The 17,737-nt window shown below is 38.9% G+C and overlaps 1 pseudogene; it reads left to right on the top strand.

The window, feature by feature from the left end:
* Positions 1–14,712: 14,712 nt before the first annotated feature.
* Positions 14,713–15,490, top strand: LOC116867412 (annotated as a pseudogene).
* Positions 15,491–17,737: the final 2,247 nt, after the last annotated feature.

Genomic DNA, 17,737 nt, shown 5'->3' with positions numbered 1-17,737 from the left:
AAAATCTATGATATCTACTGGTGACAAATCCAAAAGTATTGATAAAGTGAATGTAGTTTATTGCCTACACTGATAATTAAGAGAAATGTTAAATCTCTATGAGCATTTGGTGAAAAGAAAGATACAGGATACTCCTCATCCATTCTCATATACTCCTACATCTTAAAAATTCCCTGATGTAGGGTCACATTACATACACAAAGATCACTAATGGTCCAATTTGGGTTAAATAATAGTAATGTATAATCTTTGTTTAGGAATAAAATGTGTATCTACATTTCCTCCTGTGTTATTGATACAACTTACATAAATCTTTACAATGCCAAACTTACACACAAAGGCAGTGCTTCATATTATACATTTTAAGATTATTAATAGAATTGTTAAAGGCAATTAGTAAATCACTCAATTGTTTCTAGACTTCATGACACAAGGAGAGAATATTGGAGAATTAATTAAAAAGTTATAAAAGAAAAGGTGATCAAATGTACCTGGAAATTTTAATAGGATGGTGAAAGCTTAAACTCACTGGTGATTAAGAAATGGCCTAGAGATTTCATATACAAAGGTGTTCACTAAGCATTGCTTCCAGATGTCCTATGGTTGCAGATCTGGGATTGAACAGCAATACTACAAAGCAAGACATAGGGCTGGAGAAAGCCAAGTGAAATTAATGTCATCTACAATAGAAGGATTGCATTGTTCAAGGAGCTTAGCTTAATTAGAGAATGCAGGGAACAAAGCAGGGTCAGATAGTGATGGTAAGGAGTAGAAACAAGGCGTGAAGGCCTGAAACAGTATTGAGGTTGGCCATTTCCTGGACATCCAAGCTACCTTCCTCTGGGTAATAACATTCAAAACTTTCTAATACATCCTTGACTTCTAAGCTAAATGATTCACTATTCTCTAAACTTGTTAGCGTACCTTTCCATCATCATACTACAGCTTTCTTAATGCTCTTTTTTTCATCTCTACTTATAAAAATCTCACTCTTCAAGATGAAACTCAAATGTCAATTTCTTGAGTCTTTTCTAATGGACATTCTCTAGTTAGAACTGATCTTTATACTTCCATTTTTACCTTTCGTCACCATACCACATGATGCCTTTCAGTGGGCTGGTTGTGTAAATGACTATGATTAGATGTTTATGGTAAAGAATGTAAATTTCTCATCTTTGATATTCTCTGTAGCATTTAATATCATGCCTCAAATAGACTAGGTACTCAATAAATTATTTATATATTATCAGCTGTACCGCATCAGTATGAACCAACTCCAAAGATTCTGTATCATTCTTGGAGCCATGTTTATTTCTGACCAGTAGAAATGCCTGGGATGAAGATGTAATCATCTACTTACCAGCTCCAGAAATGACCTCACCAGCCACGTATCCTTTTTTGGGTTTTAATGATGACAAAACTAAAGTCCATAAAATGGTTGCTTATTACCCAAGATCAGAGAGCCTAAACAATAATGTGGACTTCCTAATATCTAGTCCATCAATCTTTTGGCTTCATTATATATTAAGAAGAGAAGAAAACAGGACCTTTGAATTAAAAGGCCATAATTCTCATCATATTACATTTAGCTCTTAAGGAGTTTTTAAGCCTTTCTTTCTCTTTAGTAAATACAAATCAAAAATAAAATGAAAAACTAAACAAAATGGTAAACGAGATGTCACAGGAAGAAATGTGATGGTCCTGAGCTTGAAGGAGCAAGATATCTGTGAATGAGATTAAAGAGCTGAAGAAGGTAGAAGAGGCAATGTGGTGGTAGGAGCTGGGGAGAGATGAGTGGAAAGAAGAGACGTTGACATATATCTCCAAGATGCTTCCCATCAAGACGTTAGTTCTTCTAGTTCCTCAGACCAAAAGCCCCAGAACCATTCTCCCTAATGCTTGTTTTTCTCATCTATACATCTAGTAGTCCCACAGCAAATCCTGTTGGCTCTACCTTCAACATACAACCAGAATTTGACCATTTCTCACAATCTCCACTATCATCTCTTGCCTAGATTACTGCCAATACCCACCTGAATGGTCTCCACTTCTACCTTTGCAGTCTATTCTCAGCATAACAATGAGGGTGACCCCACTAAACTGTGAGATCATATCACTTCTCCACTCAAAGCCCTCCAATGGTTCCCCATCAGCCCCAAGATAAGAGTTGATGTCCTCACTGTGGCCTACAAGGCCTCCGTGACTGCCCCTCATTCCCCATTAACTGTGACTTTTCCTCCCACTTTCATACTCACTCACTCCATTCCAGCCACACGAGTGCTCTCCAGCCCTCTAGTCCAGGGCCACTGCCACCCACAGGTCTCTGAGCTTGCTCTCCCAGAAGAGGCCAGAGGCTGACTGTCCCACAGGCCAGTTGATAAGTCAGGCTCAGTGAGACCTTCCCCGAGACCTTCCCCAACCACCTATCCAAACTGAACATCCCTTTCTCTAGTGGTTCATTTGCCTGCCTGTGCTTTATTCTTCTTAGGTCCTAGCACTGGATATTTTACTCATGTATCTTATTTATAGTCTGATGACCAAATAAAGAGTTAACTCAGTAAGATATTTTTGCCTTTTTCATTCTGTTTTGATCACTGATATACCCCTAGTGCCTAGAATGCTGACTGGTATTTAGTAGGCTATGAATAAATATGTGGAATAAACTAATGAATAAATGCAAAAATCATGCACTGCTCTTAATAGGCTCTTAACATATTAAGTCTTGCACCTCCCTAAAGGAAAACTTTACCCACAGTCTAATATCATTTAAAACTAAACAAATTCTCTAAAAGGTAATTAAGATTTTTTTCTTCCAGAGACAAATTAGACAATTTCCCACTGACTAAAGAACTCCCTATTTGATCACTAGAATTTATTAAGCATACCAAATTGCACATAAGAGGAGGGTTTGTGTGTGTGTGTATGCAAGGAAAGGGGGCAAAAGAGTTATGTTTTTTAGAAAGAGATTAATATCCTTCAGACCTAAAGATTAGTAAAGGCATGTCTGGCAGGCACCAAATTATTCAGTTACTGAGAAGCCAGAATAAAGAGTTTTGCTGAAACTGTAATATGAACTAAAGAAACCTTCAGAAAGAACAGAAGCTACATCTACGCTTATTCTTCTGAGACTCTGGATCTCAGAGTATGATTCCCATTCTAAAAATCATCTCCACAATATTTCAATAATATTCATTTAAGAAATTCTGCATAAATTTTAGGCATCTTTATGACCTAAACTTAGTGAGAGTGTGTGACTCATAGATCGTATTTGGAACCTAGAAAATAATATAAATATTATTAATTAATACTGAAGTTTATGAGGCATTTTAATATGTATTATTATTTCTTAATAATTTAAATTCAAATTTATTTCCATCATTTTCAGCACTTTTTTAGAGGTGGTGAGGGACAGAAGGAGAGGGAGAGAGAGAATCTTAAGCAGGTCCCACACCACCACAGAGCCCGATGCAGGGTTTGATCTCACACTCTGAGACCATGACCTGAGCTGGAATGAAGAGTCGGACACTTACCTGACTGGGCCACTAGGTACCCCTTAATATGCATTATTTTTGTAATATAGTATATGAACTATACTTCTTTATTTTATATCCCCCCCCAATCTTTACTACCCACTTTATCTGTATTTTCCCTGATTATGACCTTTACCTATTTTTTTTAAAGATTTTATTTATTAGAGAGAAAGAGAGTGAACATGAGTAGGTGAGGGCGAGAGGGAGAAGCAGACTCCCCACTGGGCTGGCAGACAGATGCAGGATTCGATCCTGGGACTTCAGAATCATGTCCTGAGTCGAAGGCAGTTGCTTAACCAATTGAGCCACCCAGATGCCCCAAGCTTCATCTATTTTTATTCAAACCATATATGGCACAAGGTAACAAGATCTAGCTAGCTAAACATAATGAGTATGTTTTGCAGGTAAGGAAACTAAAACTTGAAGAGTTTAAATGAGTATGTCCAAGGCCACACACATCACTAAATTATAGAGCTGAGATGCATACAGAGACAATCTGACCCAAGCTGTCTATCTAATGACACTTCCTTTCTATGATACACCATCCAAGCTAGCACAATGCTTTGTCCAATATGCTAATCTAGTATTAAATATCCCCTTGCATTGTACTAGGCTATCACTCCAGCTGCAATATGAACCCCTTCAAGTTTTCATATGGAAACATGGGATGACCACTCAGACTGGCCTCTCTGAACTTACTCCTGTGATAAGCTCAGTGCCCGGCTAGTGGTATTCAACCTGGCTGACAGCATAGCCATGTGAGTGCACACACACCCACAGAATTCCTCAGTCTATCTTCCTACTGCTCTGCCCATCCTTTAGTCCTCACCCAAGGTCCATTAACATACATACCAGGCTACTGTCCAAAGGAATTTGTTGGACATGAATTTAGAAATTGGGGCTGTCTCTTATCCTAGGGCAGTGTCTGGCATATAGTAGATGTTTAGTAAGAACAGCTGAATTGCTTAAAATGATCCATTGATTGGAATGTGGACATTTATATTGTACCCAGTATTTTTAGTATTCTGGTCATAATAACCTTCCTAGCAAGATTTGATCTATAAGGACATCACAAAACTCCCTTTAAAATCCAGAGGTATCAGGATATTTCCCACCACAACCACTCAAGCCAAGTGTGGGAAGCTTCAGGAAAACCTCTCAGAGGGCTTAACATACAACCCCTGCAGTTTGGAGGACACAGAACCTAGAGGCTGATTCTAGTCTGGAAAGAATGCAAATGTATGAGGGTTGCAGGAACTGTTGCCTTTTATGGCAAAGGATAAGAGAGAGCTATAGTGGGAGCAGCCTGTACTTTCAGAGTTTATGGGACAAAAGAGCCAAATGTTTCCTTTGAGCCAGAATGAATGCCAAGGAAAGTAGCAGGACTGGAGTTGTCATCAAAGGGTCATGCCCAAGTGATTATCATCCAGGGTTAGGTACTCCAACAGAAAGAACCAAGACCAGAGTCAGCCAGAGGGTGCATCTTCTTTTGGCAGGGAACAATGCTATCAAACAGGTCTCTAAAGAACAAAAAGTAATATCCCATCTGCCACTCAGAAGGCTACAAAGGCATGTGGCCACTACACTAAGAAGGACATTTCTTTACTCCCCCTTTCCTCTCTTCTCTCTGACCTCCCCCTGACCTTGGGAAATAAGTAGGACAAAGTGGAAAACAGAAAGCAAAGAGAGACCCCAGGCCTTCCTTCCCCACTGCAGATTTTGAGCCTGAGTCAGGCTGGGAGTTACAGAGTGAAGAAGGCTAAATTGAATAAGAAATTGAATACTTGGCATTCCAGATACTAGGCTTCCAAGTTGAGTAGCCTTTCTGTGCATTCTGCTGCTTATTCATGGCAACCATCTGTTTTCATATATAACATTATGTGGTCTGTCAGACCACACAGTTCAGAGCTTAGGAGCTCCAGCTAAGGAGACAGAGAGAGATGTGACCTTGGGTGAGTTATTTAATCTCTCTAAGCCTCAGTTTCCTCACATGCAGAAAGAGAATACAATAGCACTACTTGATCAGATTGCTGTGAAAAATGTTGTAGTACGTGTGAAGTAGTAGATGATTCATGCATCTAACCAACTTTTATTGAATATCTACTATATTAATTTCCTAGAGCTGCCATAACAAAGTACCAAAAACTGGGTGGCTTAGAACAACAGAAACTTATTGTCCTACAGTTCTGGAGACCAGAAGTCTGAAATCAAGATGTCAGCAGGGCTCTGCTCCCGATGAAGGTGCTAGAGCAGGATCCCTTCCAGTCCTCTCTCCTTGCTTCTCTAAGTAACTTGGCTTGGGGCAGCATAACTTCAGTCCTGTGTGTATGTCTATGCACAAACTTCTCTTTTTTATAAGGCCACCAATCGTACTGAATTAGGGCTGACCTTTCTCCAGTAAAAGGTCATCTTAACTAATTACACCTGTAACAACCTGATTTCCAAATAAGGTCACATGCTGAGATAATAGGGATTAAAACTTAAGCATATGAATGTTTAGGGTACATAATTCAACCCATAGTACCTATTTTGTATCAGACACTTCTAGGTACTGAAAGCCAGCAGTGAATAAACTGTACTTTGTGTATTTGTATTCTAATTAGGAAAAGTCACACAATATATGCACAAATAAACAAGGTAATTCTAGATAGACACAGAGCACTAAAGAAAGTAGAATAATAGATTAGAGCAGCGGTCCTCAAACATTTTGGTCTTTGGACCCCTTTTCCTCTTGGTCCCCCAAAGCTTTTGTGTATATGGATTCCCTATTTGTCAATATTTACCATTTTAGAAATTTATTTTATCCAGGGCGCCTGGGTGGCTCAGTGGGTTAAAGCCTCTGCCTTCGGCTCAGGTCATGATCCCAGGGTCCTGGGATCGAGCCCCGCATTGGGCTCTCTGCTCAGCAGGGAGCCTGTTTCCCTTCCTCTCTGCCTGCCTCTCTGCCTACTTGTGATCTCTGTCTGTCAAGTAAATAAATAAAATATTTTTTAAAAAATTTATTTTATCCATTGTTCTAAATTAAAAACCTGGTGACACATGTTTAATATTTCATGTGGAAACACCAATATTAAAAACTAGATAAATTAGTGAGCAGGAAAATGTAAAATTTTACTGTCAATATTTATAACTCAAAAACATGCTTGTTACATTATTATGGAATCTTGGTTCAAGTGATCACTCAAAAATCATGCCTAGCTGAATCTAACCTAGCCAAATACCAAAGCAGTATGTGTGTACCTACTGGTAGATAATTTATTGACACTTATATCTAAATGTGTGGTTCTCAGCCTAACTGTACCTTAGAATCACCTGGGGAGCTTACAAGTTTTTTGATAATGAAAAGCCATGCCAAATCATTTAAGTCAGAATGTTTAGACATGGGTTCTGCTGCTGCTAATTTCCTTACTTCATCAGAGATAGTTAAGTAAGCAAGAGTAGCCATAAAGAATTGAAACCAAATAGGCAACAATGTTATACAGGTCATTTTAAACCAGGATTAAGAACCCCGCTCTATTCTAGATGAACATGAACTCCAATAGGCATTGATTAGTTAAATCAGCCTCTCAAGATTCTGAAAGTTCTCAGTCTGACCTTGCTCTGTTCTTTGGAATCATTTTGACCCAACATGAATATGAACTAGAATATGGACATTATATTAATTCTACCTGTATATATATGGTCAAGTGGAAGAAAAAGTTCAAGTTCAGCTCTTGCTGTCTTGGAAAATACCCAACTATCTGTCCTGCGAAAAGGTTGAAATGTCAAATGACATTGTTTCCTACAAAACTGAATTAGAGCATGGCCTTGAAAGTTAATATATGCAGACCTTTCCTCTGCCCTTAGAAGGTCAAATATTCACAACAGTCATAAAATCTACACTGCCCTGTCCTCCAGGATTTGAGGCTGCAAGAACAAATTATAAAATTAAAGAAAAAGAAATCCTCTACTGAAGGAAAGTTAGAGTCTAAGAAGAAGGAAGACTTTCTGAAGATACAGCTAAACAGAAACACGTTGTTGAAACCACCAAAGAGCTGCAACATGCTTTACAACTTAGAAAACTCTTGCATCTGTCAATTGACGCAACCCTTGTAACATTTGTAGTTGGTAACTATTATTCATATTTCCATTTTCTATAAAAGGAAATAGAGATTATAAGAGGTTAAGTGACTCAGCCAATGTTAATGGTACCAATAACATCTAAACTCACGTCTTACTCAGGAAATCTTGAGCCTTTTCAACAACCTTTCCCTATATGTGGGAATGTGTCAATATTTCTTGAACGGGTTTTCCTGTTAGATACTATCTACAATAAAAACTTCCTTCCCATACCAAATAAATGTAAAATCCGTTTTTAAATTTTATCAATATATTATACCACTCGTAAGTCAGAAAGAATGAATTAATTCACCACAGTAATACTTTTCACCAAAGATTATTGGGTATTTTCTATTCTTTATTTTCAATAACAATATTTTAAAACCAAGAGTTTCACAGTTGAACCAGTTTGGGGCAGACTCCTTGAATGCTGGAGAGAATTTTTAAAAACTTTTTCTCAGTATTGTCTGTAAAGTAAGTTAAATAAACTATAATAACTATCAAAGAATCTAGCTAAACAGACATGAATGCAATTATCGTTAGCAGACAATTCTGCATCAAATGAAGAGGCACATGATCAAATGAAAAAAGAAAGAAGTCTTTAGTATTTCACCTAAAAACCTGATCTAACAAAAAATGAAGTAATGGTAACCCATAAAAAAGGCAGTACTTTGAGTAATAGTGATGAATATGAAATCCAGTCAATGCCCCATTTTAAATAACATCTGTGGCTCTTTGTAATCTACAATAATAAAATGATTCTCTTTAGTTTGTGTTCTAGTATAGAGACTAAGGAGAAAGTAGCCCTCAGAGTAACAAGATGGCAGAGAAACTCTCTCCTTTCACATTACTCCCCAAAATTAGCAATCAATTTTTACAGAATCAAACAGCCAAATGAAGACTGGACAGAATGAAAGACTAAGGGCAACAGAAAAGCAGATGCTTTGGCAAGAAGGCAGCCTATAAATGTTGGTTTCCCGGGATTTTGATAGCAAGAGTGTTTATCTTATTGAAAGCAGAGTCTAATTGAATAAAAGAGTTTTAAAATAGTGGGCCATTAATTAGGCAGCACGGGGTAAAGCACAGATTCCATAATGTACGAGGCTTCTGGGAGCCACAGGCAGCACTCATTGATTCTGTCAGGGTGCCAGAGGAACAAGAGAGCTGAATGTTTCCCCTCTTCTGGAAACCTACCTGATACATTTGGAAGTGGCTTCCCCATGCATTGCCTTTGTTCAAATCATCCCATAATTACTCTGGCACTGTAAGCTGCGAACTTGGCGGGCTCTGAGAGTTATCAGATGTTTTTCTCATGCTTGCTGAACCTCTCTTAGACAAATTTTGCATTGTTTTTTGTGTCAGTTTTATCGTGAAACATCGTGTTGCCATCTGGGAAGGAAAACAACATGGTAGAGGAGCAGCTGGTGAATGGCAATGGACAAATAAACATTGGCAGGCACCCGCCATTAGGTGAGATAAGAGGGATGGGCAGCCGCCAACACCGACGATCCCTCACCACTGGAACATCTTTCACTGTCCCCTTCCTCTTATCTTCATTCAAATTCATGGCCATTTTTCATTCAGAGGCTTAAGCTCTCCAAGTGTCAGGTGTTGGGCTCTCTCTTCTCTGTCCAGGAGGATCAAAAGATACCTATGAAGTGCCCTACCAATTGAATTTCTCTCCCTGGACAGGACAATGGGCTTCCTGAAGCAAGGGGAAAGCTTCTGATACCTTAACAGAAAGGCTCCCCTGAGGAATGAGAGGATACCGAAACTCTCACCAAGCTTTTCAACCAATCTGGTGGCCTTTATTTGGGTCACACCCAGCAGCACCAGTATTTGTGACTTTCAAACCCTTAAATCTTTTAAGGACCATATTTATGGTAAACCAATATAAATAATACAAGCATGCCTCTGGGAGCAGGACAGTTAGGGGAAGTAAGTTACACTTGATTAACAGTTATACACCATGCTTTCTTGTTCCCAAGACATAATTTTCCCATTGTAACATTTCTATAATTGAGATCCACAGAACAGATGCCTAAAAAAAATGTGACAACCTCGAGGCAGCAGAAAAAGCTGTAAAGTGCCAACAGTCATTATTTCCTGCACATGTGCAAACTGGTAACATCTGAAGGTAAACATCCATCCCACATCAGTTGTGTTATTTTTATTGTTGGAACTAATCAGGTTGAATTCTTACCTTAAACTTGGATTTCGACATTTGGAATAGGAGATTTGAACTGGTTCAAAAGATTACACACACACACCCAATAAAGCATTACTTTTTTAAATTTGTCTTCAGTTTACATAAATTTGTTTCACACAGCCAATGCAATCAGAAGCAACAGAAGCTGCTGAATCACTCAAAATAATTCAAAATTCTCACATTAATAGAAGCTGGAATGATGATTCTATGTATCATGGAGACTGGCCTTCAAGCTGGAACATTTATCTGACAAAATCTTCCAGCCAGCTTTCAATATACAATTCAATTAAGAATAAAATTACATATATTCAATACATATTAAAGTCAATATATAATTCAATTAAGGAAAAGTTATATATATAAAGTATAACTTACATATATTAAATGTAATTGTTCTCGTAATTGGATTATATACTGCACGTGTGTAATATATTATGTATTGAATATATATCATGTTATATATGTAATATTTCATGTACATGAATTTAACCAAAAAGGAAATGAAAATGCAAACAAAGCCCTAGAACTCTTGACAAGGTTATACTCTAAGTCCTAAAAAGGAGAGGGTTAAAAGCAAGAAAACCAATATACCTGTAAGTCATTTATAAAGGTCAGTGGCTAAGAAAATTTGAATGCTGCAGTATAAAAGGCTTAACCACAAATTTTGATTGTGGTAGTTATGAAAATGGCATAAAATTACATGTACCATTTATTATAAAATATCATACATAAAACCTATATATAGTTAATATATTATTTCTTCCAACACACACACACAATTGATGGTGATGTTAAAGGAAATATGCTAACTTTCAGAATTATTGAAAATCATCTAATTCATCCCTTTGTTTAGAAAGTAAGGTCCTAAGATCCCACAATTCACTTATGACAGAACTTGAACTAGAAATTATGAGCTAGGCAGAAAGGCTTCATAAGAAGGAGAATATGAGGGCATGAAATGAAATGCCTTGTCCTATGCAATAAGCCAAATTAGAGCCAGCCAGTAACTCTCCTGAAGCAACATTAAAACAAGTTCTCTGAAAACAATCCCTGCTACTAAATCAATCCTCACTTAAATTTCTATGATTAAACATGACCAAGAAGATTGCTAGGTAAATCTAAGAAAAAGCAATGCATAAAGAAAACTTCTTAAAAATCTGTTTAAATTCATTTCAGTATCATTCATGAGAAAAGCCAGTCACTCTAAACGTTTCAGTAAGTGATATAATTTGTATGTGACCACACACTTTGGTCAATGTGCTATCCATTCTTTTGATATCTGTCAGGCAAGGGTATGACAACTGTTATTACCCTGTTTTGAGCTCCAATGAGATTATTTGAGCTAACCTCATTATATTGTTAATTCAAGAAATTTTGAGATCATGATCCATTAAGTCTCTAATCCTTAATCTAAGAATTCAATAAAATTTTTGCCTATAGACCACTCTTAATCAACATTGATAAGAAATTTTGTCCTAGGACACCTGGATGGTTCAGTCAGTTAAGCATCTCCCTTCAGTTTAGGTCATAATCCAAGGTCCTGGGATCAAGTCCAACATGGGGCTTTTTGCTCAGCGGGGAACCTGCTTCTGTCTCTGCCTGCCCCTCCCCCTGTTCATGCTCTCCCTTGCTCTCTCTCTGACAAATAAATATATTTAATTAATTAATTAATCTTTAAAATATAAAAAGAAATTTTGTCCTAGAGCCACAAGAAAATACTTTCTAAAGTAAACCCATCATTGGCAAAAAGAAGCTGCAAGCATCTTCCTCTTCATTTCTTGATCATCTACAACATATAGAACAGTACAGGGACTCTAGTGACACCAAGAAAGATCATTCTTAGCCCTATTTACCAATGAAGAAATTGAAACCTAGGAGTGGTAAATAATTTGCCCAAATTTGAGCAGCTTGAAAACAGAGCAGAACAGTCTCTAAGGCCTATGACCTGACCCTGTGATGCAAGGTGTTCAATAATTAGGCACCAAACTAGGATCATGTAATTGATTGTGATTTTGAAGTCAGTTTCAGTATTCAGATAGGCTTCTTGGAAGAGCTAGAAAATAAACAGAGCTTTGAAGGATAAATAAGCTTGATAAAAGGTAGATTTTTGTAAAAAAAAATCAGCAAATAAAATCAAAGAGCAACTACTGGACAAGAAGAAAGGGAAACTCAGACAGGAATGTTGGAACTTTGTAGGAGGCCTGTAGAAGAAATTGGAATTAGAATTACATTCTGGCCAAGGTAGTGCAAATCAATTTGTAAACGCTGATGTCCTGTTGGAAGGCTTCCAGGGAGACAGAGCAGTATAGAGAGGAAGTAGTCCCCCTTGATGAGTAAGTCAGTGCCTTCCTGAGAAGGGTAATAGCTTCACAGCTCAGGGGGGCCCAGATGACAGAATGAAAGAGGTGACATAGCTAATATGATCACTGAATGATAAATCAGTGCATATAATCACATGGGTATTTTTCATCCCAAAAGACAGGATCTTGTCACTTAACAGGATCAATGAATAAAGAAGCATATCCCTGGCCACAGAGAAGTACCCAGAGCCACTGTGCCTTCCTGAGAGTAAAATAGTTTTGACACAGCTACGAGGTTCATCTGACCCACCAGAATGTCCCTGTTAACAACAGAATTTCATAGGAATAGAGTAAAATGTAATCATAAGTACCCCAAATTCCAAGAACTCAACAATCGAGCTATATAAGGTAAAGCTCAGGCTTTGAAGAGTCCAGATCTAAGATGTCCAGAGTAAGAAAATCTTGTCATGTCAACATTAGCAAAAGGGGCACACTGAATTTAAAACAAAGTATTCTATCATGAGGAAAAATCAAAAAAGGCTCTAATACTACATGCTTAAAAACAAACTTAGGCCTGGGATAAGAGGAGGTGGGGGGGTCATTCCTGCCACAAAATGGGCATAAGTGGGAACCCTAAAGGTTAGAGAATCTGTTTAAATATGGAAGGCAATGTCAAGTGCCTTAGGGCCTTGAAGTGGGAGCCTAAACTTTGTGAAAGCAAATGCAAGGAACTAAGAACTACGGGACCTGACAATGAATTCCTTAAACAGGGGGATAATATTTTATTTATATTAAAATTCCCAAACAATGCCCAGTAAATACTAAGTTTAATAAATATTTGATGGCTAAGCAGAGGCATAATACCCTTTCTAAGATTCCCTTCTGATCCATAGTAGAGACAGAAAAGCCTTAAGGGAATAAAAAGGACATCGCTTAGGTGATGATCTTAGGAGGGCAAGGGGCCCCTTTGTTCACTGAAGGTCTCCAGCAGCCCTCATGACAGGGCTCACTGTGACTGTGAGTGGTTATTTCTCAGTGCTAGGTACCACCTTCTCTCCCTGGCATAGACCTGGAAGCAGCAAGCTCATAAAGCCTAACGTCTAACTGGTGTCACTCTCTGGAGCATGAGTGGCATCAACAGCCTAACTTGGAGATGCCAAAAGCAAGTGAGAACTATAAAAAAAAAAAAAAAAAAAAAAAGAATGTGCTAAAAAGAAACGGCCTACATAATAATTTGCCTTGAGCTCCAATTAGAGAAGACCACATCTTCTGTAATACATAGGCACTGCCATATTTTAAAGCCGTAGTGATGTTTGGATTCCATGGCCCTATGTCCCCACTTTTTTACTCCCTTCCTTTCAATTATCCTTAACCTCAGCTCCAAGAGAGCCCACTGCACAGGCAGCCTCTTCTGCGTAAAAACAGGCTCTGTTGTGGTAGGTAAAACTCTTGACTCCAGGTTTTTCTATTCCCTCTCATTTAAGCTATCTGCCATTTATTTGTCCCACCAAATATCAAAGCATATTACATAGCGACAATAACTGAAATGCTATAGTGCTGGTGTAAGAATAGAAAGAAAAGGAGCACCAGGTTGGCTCAGTTGGTACAGCATGCAACTCTTGATCTTGGGAGTATAAATTCGAGTCACACACTGGGTGTAGAGATTACTTAAAAATTAATCTTAAAAAAATAGGAAAAAAGTCAATAAATTACTTAAAAACAGAAAGTAGTGTTCATTAAAATTTATATATTGTAAATGTGATAAATCAGTTTCAATAAATATTATTTAAATATTTAGTAATTTATTTTGCTTGTAAGTCTATTTAATTCTAGTTTATTTAAAAGATAAGCACAAAAATATAAACCATAAAAATTTGAAGAAAATAGAAAGTAATTTTATTGATTCTGTGACTTTTTAAGCTTTAAAGTTAGATAAGAAATTACAGGAAAACTTAAATTTGACCACATAATACTCTGTCTTTATATCAGAAAACAGCTTGAGCAAAATTAAAACTATAACAGACATCTAATTTTTTTTAGATTTTTTTTAGCAGAACAGTTTCCTTTAGGCTAACAATGTGCTCCCTCTTGACTTATTTGAGACTGTCTCTATCCCTCCAAAAGTGGATGGACAAGGTAAATATGGCCATTCCCATATCCAATATTCCTGGGCAGATGACTGTTTCAGGAATTAGCACGTGGCTGTGTCCACCCAGTGAGACTCATTTAAGAGACTGTACTATAGTGACTAGGAAAGAGAACTTTCCTTCACTGAGTGAATGAGAAGACTGGATCTCTGCATCATCATTCTGTCACAAAGAGGAAAGGGACAGTCCCTGGGACATCCAAGCTGAGAAACAGACAGTCTGAGTCTGGATGATGCTATTAAGTCCCTGAACTCAGCAATACATAAGGCAGTTCTCAGGAGCCATCAGTGAGCCAGGAAATTCCCATTTTTTTGTTAAGCTAGTTTGAAGTGGCTTCATATAACCAAAAAGCATTACAGAGAAGCGGCTGCGGCTCTGAGCAGAGGAAGCAGGAAGCTGAGCAATGGCAGGGGCTGGGAGGGGGCACCATGGCCGGGATCACCTCCACTGAAGCAGTGAAGTGCAAGTTGCCGGTTCTGCAGTGCAAGCCAACGAGGCAGAGGAGAGGGCCGAGCACCTGTAGCAGGAGGTGGAGGAGAAAGGTGGGCACAGGAGCAGGCTGAGGCTCGGGTGGTCTCCTTGAAACACAGGATCCAACTCATTGAAGAGGAACTGGACCATGTCCTGCAAAAGCTGGAGGAAGCCAAGAAAGTTGCTGATGAGAGTAAGAGTGGTATGAAGGTTACCGAAAGCTGAGCCTCAAGAGATGAAGAAAAGATGGAACTCCAGGAAATCCAACTCCAACAAGCTGAGCCTACTGCAGAAGAAGCAGACCAGAAGTCTGAAGGGGTGGCTCAGAAGTTGGTGACGACTGAGGGGGACCTGGAACGCGCAGAGGAATGCGCTGAGCTGGCAGACTCCCATTGCCAGGAGGTGGATGAGCAGATAAGACAGACGGACTGGAACCTAAAGTGGCTGAGTGATGCACAAGAAAAATACTCTCAAAAGGGAGACAAAGAAGAAGAAATAAAGATTCGCACTGTTAAATTCAAGCAGGCAGAGACTGATGCTGAGTTTATGGAGAGCTCAGTACCCAAGCCAGAGACGATAACTGATGATTTGGAAGATAAGCAGAAATGCACCAAAGAGGAGCGCCTCTGTACACGAAGGATGCCAGAGCAGCTTCTGCCTGACCTCTATGATATGTACAGCACCCCAATCCCACCCTGCGGCTGCTCCTCCCCACGGACACTGGCTCCAGCCTGAGGCCAGCCTGCCCAAAATTGGCCTTGAAACTGACGGCTCATCTTTAACAGAAAGGCTGTTTTCACCTTTTGCCGCTTTTCCCACCCTAACTCCTGTGTCTTCTTCACCAGTCTCTGCCTCTCCCTACAGATTTCAGTTGGTCTTGAGTCTGAGCATCTTTGGGAATAATACTTAAGGGAATGTAGACACAATGTGAAGTGTCTTTAAAAGTATGTTGTAATGGGGACTCCTAGGTGGCTCAGTCAGTTACGTGGCCAACTCTTGATTTCAGCTCAGGTCATGATCTCAGAGTCATGTTCTTAAGGTTGTGAGATCTAGCCCTGGGAGTCGTAGGACAGGCTCGTGCTCAGTAGGGTGTCTGCTTAAGATTCTCTCTCTCCCTTTGCCCCTCCCTCCATGCGCTCTCTCCCTTTCTCTCTCAAATAAATAAATAAAATCTTTTTTAAAAAAGTATATTGTGATGTACACACTTTGTAATTACCTTTTTTGTTGCTGTCGATGTAGCGACCATTTGCAAAACATTCCAAATAATTCCACAGTTTTGAAGCAGCAGTCTAACCCCTTTCTCACATTGGGAAAGTAACTTTTTCAGCTTAACACATACTGCCCTCACCACAGAAGAGGAAAAGCGGCAGGGTCCTGCCTTATTGAGAACCAGAGCCCAGAAAGAGACCCACTCAGGGAAACTTCATTGCTCTGTTCAGTGTACCAGCCAAATTAGAAAGGGGATTCCAGGGGCGCCTGGGTGGCTCAGTCTGTTGAGTGTCTGCCTTCAGCTCAGGTCATGATCTCAGGGTCTTGGGATGGAGCCCTGCATCGAACTCCCTGCTCAGTAGGGAGGCTGCTTCTCTCTACCCCTCCTCCTGTTCATGTTTTTTTTTCTCTCTCTCTCAAATAAATAAATGAAATCTTTAAAAAAAAAAAAAAGAAGAAGAAGAAGAAGAAGGAAGGAAGGAAGAAAAGAAAGGTTACTCCCGAAGGAGTTGCCCAAAAGAGACTGCGGCTCAGGTTTTCAGATTTAGGGTATCTTTGAAAAACTTTATTTTTTATTTTTTTTTCAGAAGTGAACAAACAAATTAAGATTGTGAGACTTCTGAGACCAACTCCCTGTCCTATCTTTATCCCTTTCCCAACCACTCACAGAGTGAATCATCAAGTTCCCCTTATGCTGAAGTGACCATTTATTTGCTTTCCTGCCTCCTTGAAAGAAAAAAGAAAATTGTGTTTGCCACTGATTTTGGCACATTAAATAAACTCACCTCATCACTCTTTTCTGGGTCTAAAGCTGCTCTCTCTAAAAATGCCGTCCCATCATGCTTTGTATCAGTTAATGCTGGAAAAATCTTGAATAGCTTATGAACAGAACGGTCTTTAAACTTTACACTCTTTTGAAGTGTTGCTTTTTGGGGGCAAACAGAAAAGGGGGTTGGGGCACACTGGCCACCCTGAAAACTCTCTACAGTTTGTGGGCTGACAGTGTGCTCATCTTTTTTCAACTTTCTTTTTAAAGATTTTATTTATTTATTCATTACAGATAGAGAGAGAGAAAGAGGGGAAGAGGAAGAAGCAGACTCCCCAAGGAGCAGTGAGACCAATGTGGGACTCAATCCCATGACCCTGGGATCATGACCTGAGCTGAAGGCAGATGTTTAACCAACTGAGTCACCCAGACATCCAGTGTGCTGATCTTTTAAAGTTTCTTTTCCTACCCAATTCCCCTTTATGGTGAGGTTTCTCATGTACATATTATATGTATGTTATATAAATATGTATATGACAAAGTATACAAATTACTTATATAAATTGGTATTTTTACCTCATAAAAGTGAACAATTTAATAAGAGGATAAAATGGCTAATAAATAGGAAAAATTTTAAATATATTGCATTAATAATCAAAGAAGTAAAACTGAAGCATATTTTGGATACCATTTTTCACCTAAATATTTACCCAAAATTGTGATAATCATCCAGCACAGAAGCAAAGATGAGATAAGAGAAGCACCCTCAAGCTCTCTTGTGGAAATATAATTCTGCACACATACTTTTGTTGGCTGAAAACCTCAGGAGCTTCCTGGGCAAAATCTGAAATTAGCCCCCACAGAGAGGGCAAGGAGAGACTGAAGAAAGACATATATAAATACACAGAGACACACATACACTTTAAGACTCCAATACTTAGAGTACCCGCACCTGGAATCAGGTCGCAACCTCAGCCGCGCCTGCTGCCTCCCACTGCCTCTGGACC

This window comes from Lontra canadensis, unplaced genomic scaffold (genome assembly GCF_010015895.1).
Source record: "Lontra canadensis isolate GAN:19392208 unplaced genomic scaffold, GSC_riverotter_1.0 scaffold12, whole genome shotgun sequence".
In the NCBI taxonomy this organism is placed as follows: Eukaryota; Metazoa; Chordata; class Mammalia; order Carnivora; family Mustelidae; genus Lontra; species Lontra canadensis.
This window is presented reverse-complemented; position numbering and strand designations above follow the sequence as displayed.